We start from the raw sequence: 11,785 nt of genomic DNA on the forward strand, positions 1-11,785 counted from the left end.
ATATATATACATTATACATGTATATTATACATATTTTATTTTATTTTATTTTATTTTATTTAGTTTCAGCTCACAAGCTGTGGCCATGCTGGGGCACTGCCATTGGTGTTGCTACATGATTTTACTTCACGAATGCTTTTTAGCAAATGCCATCTGATGCATGAGAGAGTTCGATAGGTAGTTCTTCTCAGTTATCTAAAAGAATTTTTAATCATTGTTCTACATTAGGGATAGGAATAAACGTAACAGTACAGGGCTTAGTAATTAATTTGGTATCTAAAAAAACATAATAAATAATTTAAATTAGATTGGTTGATTCTCTCAATTTCGTTCCCTTATGATAAAGGCAAGGAATTCTATCTTCTCTGTAATTCTGAACTACTTTTTATTCTTTTTTCTAAAAGTCCCCTTGTAAACACGGTTATAGAGCGTGCTTACCGATGTAAACATTGACAGAAACACACCTTTAGTTCATACTAGCAGTATCGCCCGGCGTTGCTCAGGTTTGTAAGGGAAATAACTATAAAGCATTTTTAGAGAGTTATAGCCAAAAAATAGCAAAAAAATGATGGTAAATTTTTTTTTTAGTTAAAAAAGGTTGAGTTGCGTCCCCTAGACAGTCTGTGGTTTGTTTCTGATTCTCGACCCCATGTCGATTTTATCGATTTTTTTCAGAACTGGGGGAACTTTTCAAAATTTTCGCTGCGTTAGTTTTGAATTATGACATTGGGCTATGTGTGTGTCAAGTTTCATCAGAATCGGTTGAAAGCCGTGGTCAGGGTGAGGGTACAAGCAAACAGACACACAGAAACACGCACAGACAAACTGCCGTTTATATATAGAGAGATACGTGATATTTATCATTATATATAATTTAAACATTTATTTTCTTCTTACATTTCTCTTTCACTAGATATATCTTTTCCCAAGACTTTAGGGTTTTTATTTAATTTGCATATCGTTCTATACTTCTCATTTATTTGGTTTCTGATTTATCTTTCCTTTACCCCTCCTCTTTCTATATGCTACCTTTGACGTTATATACTCTAACGTATTTTTTTAAAAACTTAATAGCGTTCAGTTCATCACTTTACATATCCATCATATGCTGTTAAAATGTCTTATTGACGAGGTTTATTTCTTCATTTCACACCTTCATTTCTTCATTTCACGCCATTTTATTCATTTCGAATAATGCCAATGATATCTTCCAAACATGTGTCTGAAGTAAATGAATTTGAATAACACCTGCGTTTAACTTCATTTATTTATATATATTATACAAAATATTTCACGTAAGCCGGAGTTTCTACCTTAAAAACAAGGTGTTACGCTCTTTTTAGTTGTGTGATTTTTTGTTACTCTGATAACTATTTATCTATTTTTTCTGTGTTAATTGTAAACAAGGGAAAACACACACACACACACGTATATATATACATATATATTATGCACACACACACGCTCACGCACACACACACACACATATCTATGTATATATATATATATATATATATATATATATGTGTGTGTGGTGTGTGTGTGTGGATAGATAGATACATACATACATGCATACATACATACATACATACATACATACATACATACATACATACATACATACATACATACATGCATACATATATAAGCGTAGGCGTGGCTGCGTGGCAAGCAGCTTGCTTTCCAACCACATGGTTCCGTTTTCAGTCCCACTGCGTGGCACCTTGGGCGAGTGTATTTTATTATAGCCTAAGGCCAACCAAAGTCTTGTGAATGTATTTGGTAGATGGAAACTGAAAGAAGCCTATCGTGTGTGTCTATGTTTGTACCCTGCCACCATCGCTTGACAACCAATGTTTGTGTGTTTAAATCCCTGTAACTTAACAGTTCGGCAAAAATGACCGATATAAAAATACTAGGCTTACTAGGAATAAGTCTTCTGGTCGATTTCTTCGACTAAAATCCCTTTAAGGTGGTGCTCCAGCATGGCAGTAGTCAAATGACTGAAACAATTAAAAGAATAAAAGAATATCGATAGATAGATAGATAGATAGATAGATAGATAGATAGATAGATAGATAGATACATATATACATACATACATACGTCCATACACGCACACACCATTCACATATCTATATACATAAATAGCAATTTCTGTTTGTCTGTGGCTCTGTGTTTGTGAATTTGTTACTTTAACTCTTCCGAGACAATCCAACCGATCTTGATGAAACTTGACACGTGTGTGGTGGTGGTGGTGGTGGTGGTGGTGGTAGTGGGGTGCTTATGCTCATGTGGAATTTCAACAAATCGATAATTTTAATCAGTATCGATTTTTCAAAAGTCATTCAAAGGACATTTAATTTCAATGCAAATTCTCATATAAATGTTATTTTCTACCATAACTTTTAAGTTTTCAACAGATTTTCTGGAATTCTATACACAGATGGTATATGCACTAAGGGTGTTTTGAGACAAATAAATTTTTACCAAGGTCTCTCAAGTAAAGCGTAAGATCAATCCTGATTAACTGATTAACGAAGTTTGGCTTAAATTGTTGTAGGGTTACAATGTTCATCAATTATTTCAGCATTCTCTGGTTGCTGTAACATGTACTCTCTTAACATCTGCACTTAAAATTATTGATTCTAAAAGTTGCAGCGTTGTGTGTAACATGTATTTTCTTAACACCTGCACTTAAAATTGTCGGTCCTAACCCTAGCAATTGATAGTTGATTCTCACGATCACTGGAACTATACCCATGAAACACAGTTATCAAATTAAGTGCATATGCACTTAAAATTTCTTTTGGGGTTGCAAGAGAATTTGCCCCAGAATGACGAAAATCGTATTTTGTGCTTATTGAGACCACCGTATGCAGAATTAGTTCGTGCTTTCGTGCTCATATATGTCAATAAATACTTTCATAATATTTATTTGATCAGACTATGGTTCTTCTGGCTGGTAATCAATTCAAGTGGGCAAGCTATGATAATTAATCCCAAATACGCACAGTCAGTTGTGACCTTGAAATCGCCGAAATCTGCCCAATTCGTAATATTTCGGCATTTTGCACACTAGCCGTCGTGACATCAATTTGATGAAAATGATGCCGACATGAGTTCGCTACCAGACTGGTCATTTTTTCGTCAAATTTGTCCTACCCATTAATATAGACCTCAATTTGATGGAAAATGCCGAAATTCGACGAAAAATGGTTCATGGGTATAAACAGACATCTTATTAACGGTAATCTCATTATCATTTGCTAATTCTGCATTTCAATACGAATCGTTTTCATTTCCTAAGATTTATTATTTTAATTTACATTATTTACATTTGACGGATATTTGTCCTCATCTTGTTTGTTGTTAACACAACGTTTCGGCTAATATACCCTCCAGCCTTCATCAGCCTTCATTAGCCGTTAAATGTAAATAATGTAAATAATGTACATAATTCCTCACCTCTTAAATATAAAACTGCATTATTATTTTAATTCGTTGATTTAATTCCCCAGCGTTTCAGGTTTTATATAGGTAAGTGCATTTTATTTCTCAAGCATCTTCTATTCAGTATTTCATGCATAAACATAGATATACTGACAATCAAACTACATTTATACAAACTACTACCTATATATAAGTTTTAACTTATCAGTATACCCACCTCTTAACTTGCGAATACTTTTGGAGTTCAGATTTGCGTTAAGTTACTACATGAACCTTAGCTTTTATAGAAGGTTCAAGATCTTATATCAGTCTTTTAAGACAGGGTATGTTCTCATGTGGGCCCCAACTTACTTAAGAAAGTCATGACTTGTTATCCACCATATCACTCATGTGCAAAAGGAATTTTAGTCCTCTGATTGGATAATCCGTGCTATTTTGTCAAAACACGAAGCATATGTGGTTTTAACACACCAACTTCATATATTTGTGTCCACACAATGTTCTTGAATCATAAAATAACTTTTTTTTCAAATAAACAGTTTATCTTGCTGAGGCTTACGGATGTTGCCCTTCTAGATTCTAACATTGTCAGTCTGTATCTATGACAGCTTTGCCTTTTTGAATTATGTTTGCCTTATCCTTCTACCATATTAGCTTTGAAGTGAAAATACGTGATGCCACGAAGAACGCGAGTAAAACTGGGTTCTGTAGATTCACGAGCAGCGTTAATGCGACTTAGGCGATCACGGGTAAGTTTCCTAATCATTTAACAATTCCACTGTCATGAACAAGCATTGTTAAACGTTCCATGTTGCCTCCCCAATTATTATACATTTTATGTGACCTTCACGTCTGTTAGTCTACAAAATTATGTCAACATGCAGAATGACTAATCACAGATACCTTGATTTCATTGGATGATATTTGAGCAAGTTTCTATACCTTTCACACATTGGACATATACATAGATGCCTTCAAAACATCTCACACACCGCACATGTGCACTCGGGTATGCAAACGTGTCCACTGTTCAACTACCAGTCAATGAAATCAAGGCATCTCTGGATTATATATATGCAGCTTTCCACTCATCTGACCAGACCATTATCATTTTCCGATTCCACACGTATTTATTTGTATTATTGTTTGGTGAATGAATTTGCTTACGCCTTCTATTATCTATCCTATGTCTTGATTTCATTTTTCGTCTGAGAGACATTATGCATTGTAAGGGTACTGGGAATATCACCGCTCCCGGGTATTGCCGAGTACCTCAGTTAGTATATATATATATATATATATATATATATATATAATATTTCGCTTAGGTAGGACAACACTAATCACCCGGTGTTAGAATTAAATATACATATGCTTCAGAATTAAGTGTTAGTCAATTACGAAAAATAAAATGAGAAGGGAACAGGAAATTATGTAATGAACTTCATTATCTCACTGCTGTTTCTGCTATAAGATGCAGTGCACTCGAAGCTGAGTGTTTTTTTATCACCTCATAGCTTCCTCGGAGCTTTTAAAATGAAATGTAACTTAATTTGGGGAAGGCATTTATATAAGTAGAAAAGTTTACCGTCGACAAATGAAAAAAAAAATACATAAGAGATGATATATACAGTTCGAAGATTAAGAGCTATACCCAGCCTCCGTGATCATTTTCTTCCCGACACATAACCTTCTATCGCACCAAACTTCAATCCACTGGACATTACGTATGGGGCGTAGTCGGGAGAGAGAGGTCAATCAACACCGTCATAACATTATACAATCTGTCAAGTCCGCCATAATCAGCACTATATCTAAAAATCATAAAGATTAACTGATTCGGAAATGCCAACGCTTCCGACCCTATATTGAAGCAGTCATTGATGCTAACAGTGGATTCATTGAATTGGAGTGATAGAAGAATTTGCAAGATTATTTGTACTAACTTGTTTTCAAATACATCTTTTCTTTGATGAGATATGCGTCTTTGTCTAAATTCATACCTAAAAATATCTGACGCAGCCTGTATATACATACGCGTGTGTATGAATGTATGCATGTATGCATGCATGTATGTATGCATGTACGTATGTATGTATGTATGTATGTATGTATGTATGTATGTATGTATGTATGTGTGTATGTGTGTATGTACGTATGTATGTATGTATTGTTACAGCTGTTATATGTAAAGCTGTCGACAGATTATGGTCTGTGTATCAATCAAGTATTTCTACCGTTGTTTGCCGTGATTGAAGTAGCTATGCATGCTATATGTTGAAGAGTGCTAGAGATATGCGACAAACAGTTTTGACTTAAATTGATTCTCGCCGTGCAGACATTGTTTATTCACTTGATATTTTTCCCGTTAACATATCATACAAATAAATTATGAAACTTTCAGCGTAACTTATCCATTTATTTTCCATTACTTTATTTCAACTCTGAACTACTTTTAATCGTTTGTATAAGTCCTCGTCTGAGTATATTTGTGTAGTATATAGAAAACAAATTTTGTCTAGTAGAAGTTTACATTACTATTTTTATGTAATTTGCAAATTGTATAAAATAAGTAAAGGAATTACATTTTACAGAATAAGCAAAGGGATTACATTTTACAGAATAAGTGAAGGGGTTTCACTTTACAGCAGGTGTGAATAATTTAAAGAAAAGACCTTGATAATAAATCCACAAGAATTTGGAATTTCCCACCCACGTAATTCTACGAGGGCTTGCTGAAAAGTTCATGGCTTTGGGTAAACGGAAATGCTGGTGGAAAAGTTGTTTATGGTTTTATTCAACATATTCCCCTCTCAGATTCACACGCTTATTCCGGCAGTCTTTCAGTTTTCTAAGCTTTGTGAAAGACCTCGGAATGTTGGCCCTCCAATCAAGCAAATCCCGACACCTTTAAAGTAAGGAACTTTTCAGCACCCCCTCCTTTTAATGCAGCGCAAGGACAATGCAATTTTATTTTTGTCTTATCTCTATATATATAAACGGCAGTTTGTCTGTCTGTGTGTCTGTGTGGCTGTCAGGTTGTACCCTCACCCTGACCACGGCTTTCAACCGATTCTGATGAAACTTGACACACACATAGCCCAATGTCATAATTCAAAACTAACGCAGCGAAAATTTTGAAAAGTTCCCCCAGTTCTGAAAAAAATCGATAAATTCGACATGGGGTCGAGAATCTAAGCTTTTTATATGCAACACATTTTCTTTCGGGAGACAGCTAGGAACATCGTATACATAAAAGTATTCGAGTGAAGAGAAGACATTGCAACCTACACATGCGCCTTCGTTCCCTGGAGGGAAAGAACTAGATTGGGATTAGTCGTTGCCTACTAGGGGCTCTTACATACTCGGGCAATGCCGGGCTATGCTGCTAGTATTTAATAAAAGAGAATATTTTGTTTTTATCAATAGAACTTTTCATTGTATAATTTTGTTACCATACACTGACGCCTTTCGACAAAATTCTGAAATGATTACAATAGAAATAATTATAAAAATCGCATTAAAAAGATAAATCTTAAACTATATATTGAGTTGCCAGACAAATTTGTTTGTTTTTCACTCCATTTATTTTAATCCTTTCCAATGTTATTTGAATATGTTTGAAGTTGTGTTTCGTGAGTTTTGTAACTCTATTATTTCTCCTCAACTTTTGCTTAAATATTTTGAAATTTGAATAAATTTTATCTCTTTTCAGGCATATGATGATGGAATGCAAAGTAGCAAAAAACACATGGAATAGTCGCGCCTTAATTTGTTTGTTAATTCGAATGAACTTGACAGTTTAGGAATTTGTTGCAGATGCAATCAGTTTAGAAATAGAAAAAATTTTTTTTTAAGAATGTAACTTATATTGATAAATCTAATTCATAACTTTTTACAGCTGAGCAGTTAAAGTATTCCAAGTCATTTCTTTTCAACAGAATAAAAAATATTCTCACAAAAAATACATAAACTTTATACAAGGTGCATGATTTTGAGTAACATACATTAAGGTCGAATAGGGGTTACTGCATCTGTGCAAAGAATTCAAGGCTATCCAAAACAAACAATTCTAAGCTTCTGTGAGATTCAGTGATATTGATGTTGACTATAAAGTACCAGTGAAAATCGATTTGACAGTGGTTTGTACTGAGCCTCTTTTCATATTTGGTTTATTTCTTTTTAAAGCGATATTTGCACACTGATCAAAGAGAATAGAAACATGTAGGGGTCTAAAACATTTTTGTGGTTGATTCCTCAGAAATATGATCACACCTATAGGTTCTCAAGCATTCTCGGTTCATCCAAGGAGCAATCTCTCTGAACTAAAGCACAGAAAATCCTGTGTAAGTCGCAAGCAAATCTAAGATGATGCCAACTAACCAAAATTTACGAAGTTGTAATATACATGACATAGAAATAACACGACATAGACATGGCATATTCATGCTTATTAACATAACCTACTTTTTGGTTGAAGCTAAATTTTACTGTTTAACCCTCTGCAGTTGGGAATTAATGGAAATAAAATGAAAACAGTGTAGTAACTCTATTTGAGAAATTGTTCTTATTGCTTATTTAAAAATGAAGCACCTCTGTCGGAAAAGCATTTCCCTGTAATATTGGATTAGCTTGCTTGTGGCCAACAACCGCTGTAGGCGAGGCCTTTCCTTTCAAATTTCAGGTTAACCAATTCTACTATTAGTCCTGTTGTACGTTCAAAATTGGTTCAAATATTCATGGCAGCTGCTCAGTTAACTATATTATTGATAACTTTTTAGTGTTAGGCAGCCAAACAGTTGTTATATTCAATATTAGTACTACAGCTTACCATATTTTGTTTCTTAGTGACGATTAATTCTTATGATGTTTAATTTCATTTTAAGCTCATACCTAATTTTGTAAAAAAATTGCATAGAAATTGTATATGCGATTAAGAAAGAAGGTGGAGAACACATAATAGAATTAAAAACAAGGAATAAAATGTACATGGGCAACAAGTATGTACTTATGTGTGTGTGATTCTCATACACTCTAAGGCACATAAATTGCTCTTGCCACCTCTTTTGCTTCGCCAGTATCTTCTTACCTCACACTCGGACTCGCTCTCACTTCCTCACATACACGCATTCATACCGATCACCAAACGATTACACACGCGCACGCAAAACAACACCTCACATCCTCACTAATCTACGACACTACATTTCTACACTTACACACCTCTCTACTTATAGGTACTTTACACTGAACCACACACACACACGCCACCCTTCCTTAAGCCCGCTTCCAGATACAAATGCATTCATATACTTGTTTATACTCACCCGCTTTTCCTTTCCCTTCTTAACTCCACCTCATAGAACAGCATGTCTATATAATTTCTAACACTTCACTCGTCTCTTTTTAGTATCACCCCCACATCTCTCTCTCACCGATTGTTTTTTCTTTCTCACTCTCTTTATGAGAGAACCTGATCAAGAACCAACGTCCAAAACATTAAGGCACTTTGTTTTTCTTTCTCACTCTCTTTATGAGAGAACCTGATCAAGAACCAACGTCCAAAACATTAAGGCACTTTGTTTTTCTTTCTATTAAAACGTTAAACCAATTAACTTATTCGTTCAACCCTATCCTTCCTGCATTGTCATTTTTTTTTATTGCTCTGAATAGCTACTCAAATTTTCCTAAAGTCCATGCGAATAATAATATATTGCTTGAAGCTTGTCTATAGATTAATAGGAGGTGGTTTATCCTCATATTTATTACTGTGCAAACAAAAAAAGCTAACGAATTCTAATTATTTACAATGCGCTGACTCTAATACTAATAATCAAATAATTATATATGTATGAGAAAGCGGAAAGTAATACCACTGTGAGACTACACATGAGAACAAGGTCATAGTATTCATTTGTTTGAATGAGATACGGTATCTTGGTTTACGTTGACTTTATTATATTCATTATGTAAAGGGACATTTTATACAGTTAATATAATTTGGTTGATGAGCAGCGCATCACCAACTGAGGAAGACCAATGATTGTGGGTTAATATATACTGATTCCTTTCTTGCGCTTCTTCTTTACGTAACGAATCTTTTCTTTTTCTATTCTTCGTTTTTTACATGAATTCGAATTAGTGTTTCTCAATACAAGGTAGGCATTGATTAGACGATGACCATAATAATAATTATTATTATTATTATCATGTAATTATTCATGTTGTTAGAGTTATAAAGGAGTGTTTTGAAAGGAAAAGAAAGCAGTTTCACCGTTTCAAATTCATTCACGAAATACTTAAGGGGAAAGAAAACCAAAAGCAAAAAAAAAAAAAAAAAAAAAAAAATCAGCACTTTGATGAGAAAGCCTGTTTTCAAGCCATTCGCCATATTGATAGTTCTTTACGGTTTATTATTGCAGGTTTCTTGTCAAACTTAAATTAACCAAATGTATACATGATCCACGCCTTTACTCAGTTTAAAAGATTGTAGTCAAACATTCAACATAAGTCAAATAATGATGTCTACTGTTCGTAGCGACTATTCTATTTCTTGTCTGAAAAGAGAGTTACGCACTTCGTTCGTCACCAGCAAACAAAGGATGTTAGTATACATCAAGTAGATCTTTTATCATACATGCAATCATTAAAATCTCATACTGAATCTTACTTTTCAAAAGCCAATTGTTTAAATAGTTAAATAAATCAGATTTATTTAATATTCAAATAAATTTTAAGGCACTTTTTCATGCAAGAATTGTCAGTTTAACTTGTATAAGGATTTAAATATTTTCCTTTGGAAGGTTCGATATAAAAAATGTCAGGTAAGTTTCTAGTCGTTCAAAATGTCATAGCTAACAAACATCATACCATATTTTACTGAATTAATTACACGGACAAATGATCTGCAAAGTCATTGTAAAAGATTCAGGCCAATTGCAGTGGCATTTTACCTAGTTATTACTGTATTGATAATCGTTAAGCTATATATCATGGAAAACACAAATTGTCACGAGTTAGCAACCTTGAGAATTGGGTTTCAGACAACATTCATGAATTTATTCCATTTAGAGACTAGCTCGATAAAATAGTCTGTAAGAATCTTAAAATCTATAAAATTCTGCAAATGAAGCACCTTTGGTTATTTATTTCAGAAGAGTTTAATCGTTACGAACCGTCTGTGGAGTGAACGTTTTTTCAGCTACGAAAGCCCCTACTTATCTCTTAGCATTCTTGTAAATTAGCAATAATAAATCTCTGAACGAGGTATAGACAGTAATTGCACGACAATGTGAAGTATATTTGCCATCTCAATATGGCTAACCACTAAGGGTGGATGTTACTGTAGCTTGTAGCCCCAGGAGAACATCTTCTCCAGCTGGCTATTGACACACTTTCTGTGCCCTATCGACAACCGGTGATTGTCGTGCGCTGATGACGGGTCAATACCCAGAAACTGCAGTCCGTGCGTATCACTTAGGTTGACGAGGGAAGGATGACCTCCCTTTGTAAATACCGATAGGAACACAAAAAGCGTGTCAATAGCCAGCTGGAGAAGATGTTCTCCTGGGGCTACAAGCTACAGTAACATCCACCCTTAGTGGTTAGCCATATTGAGATGGCAAATATACTTCACATTCTTGTAAATTCTTTTCTTTCTTTATCATCTCTGAACCCGAGGAGGGATAAGTATAATAACTCCTAACTGATAAATCTGTAACACCGAATTGTTTCGTATATATAGAGTTAGTGAAATAACATAAATACATAGTTGCGATGAGATACAGCGAGTAAATAGCGAATAATTATTATAATGTAGACAAGGCAAATTGTCAGATATTACATTAACCTATAAAATTGAATCAAGGGTTTCGTTTCATTTTCCTGTAGACGTAATATTTTTCATGGCAAGATAATATTTGATGTCCAAAGAAGAAGAGGAATATAAATTAGCAGTAAAACAGTTTGAGATTACATGTCTAAGATTATAATCTTTCTGTGTCACCAAGTGCAAACTTTAACACCTTTATGAACAAGCAAATATTTTATAAGTAAACTAAGGCGTTGCATGTCAATATATCTATTTTATTTAATCAAGATAATATTATTACTCGTGTCATACTACATGGTGAGGAGGCCTCTATACACCTGTCCACTTTACTAGAAATATCAACGAAATTTTGCTCAAATTAGTACATACTATCTTAAAAAAAATAAAGAACACATTGGATACTATAGTTCCCGAAGCGAAGGATGATCAGAGATGGAATGTGACCAAAAGTCAGCTAGATCAAGACTGAAATGGGGCAAAACAACAACAAACACAAAAACA

The 11,785-nt window shown here is 34.2% G+C and overlaps 1 long non-coding RNA gene across 1 annotated transcript in view; it reads left to right on the forward strand.

The window, feature by feature from the left end:
* Positions 1-7,276, forward strand: part of LOC118764247 — a 90,773-nt gene extending 83,497 nt beyond the window's left edge. Inside the window, exons 2-3 of the long non-coding RNA XR_005000044.1 lie at positions 4,108-4,202; positions 7,169-7,276. This is a non-coding gene — a long non-coding RNA (uncharacterized LOC118764247). The remainder of the gene's footprint in view (positions 1-4,107; positions 4,203-7,168) is intronic.
* The last annotated feature ends 4,509 nt before the right edge of the window (positions 7,277-11,785 follow it).

The sequence above is a fragment of the Octopus sinensis genome, linkage group LG7, assembly GCF_006345805.1.
Source record: "Octopus sinensis linkage group LG7, ASM634580v1, whole genome shotgun sequence".
NCBI classification, from domain to species: Eukaryota; Metazoa; Mollusca; class Cephalopoda; order Octopoda; family Octopodidae; genus Octopus; species Octopus sinensis.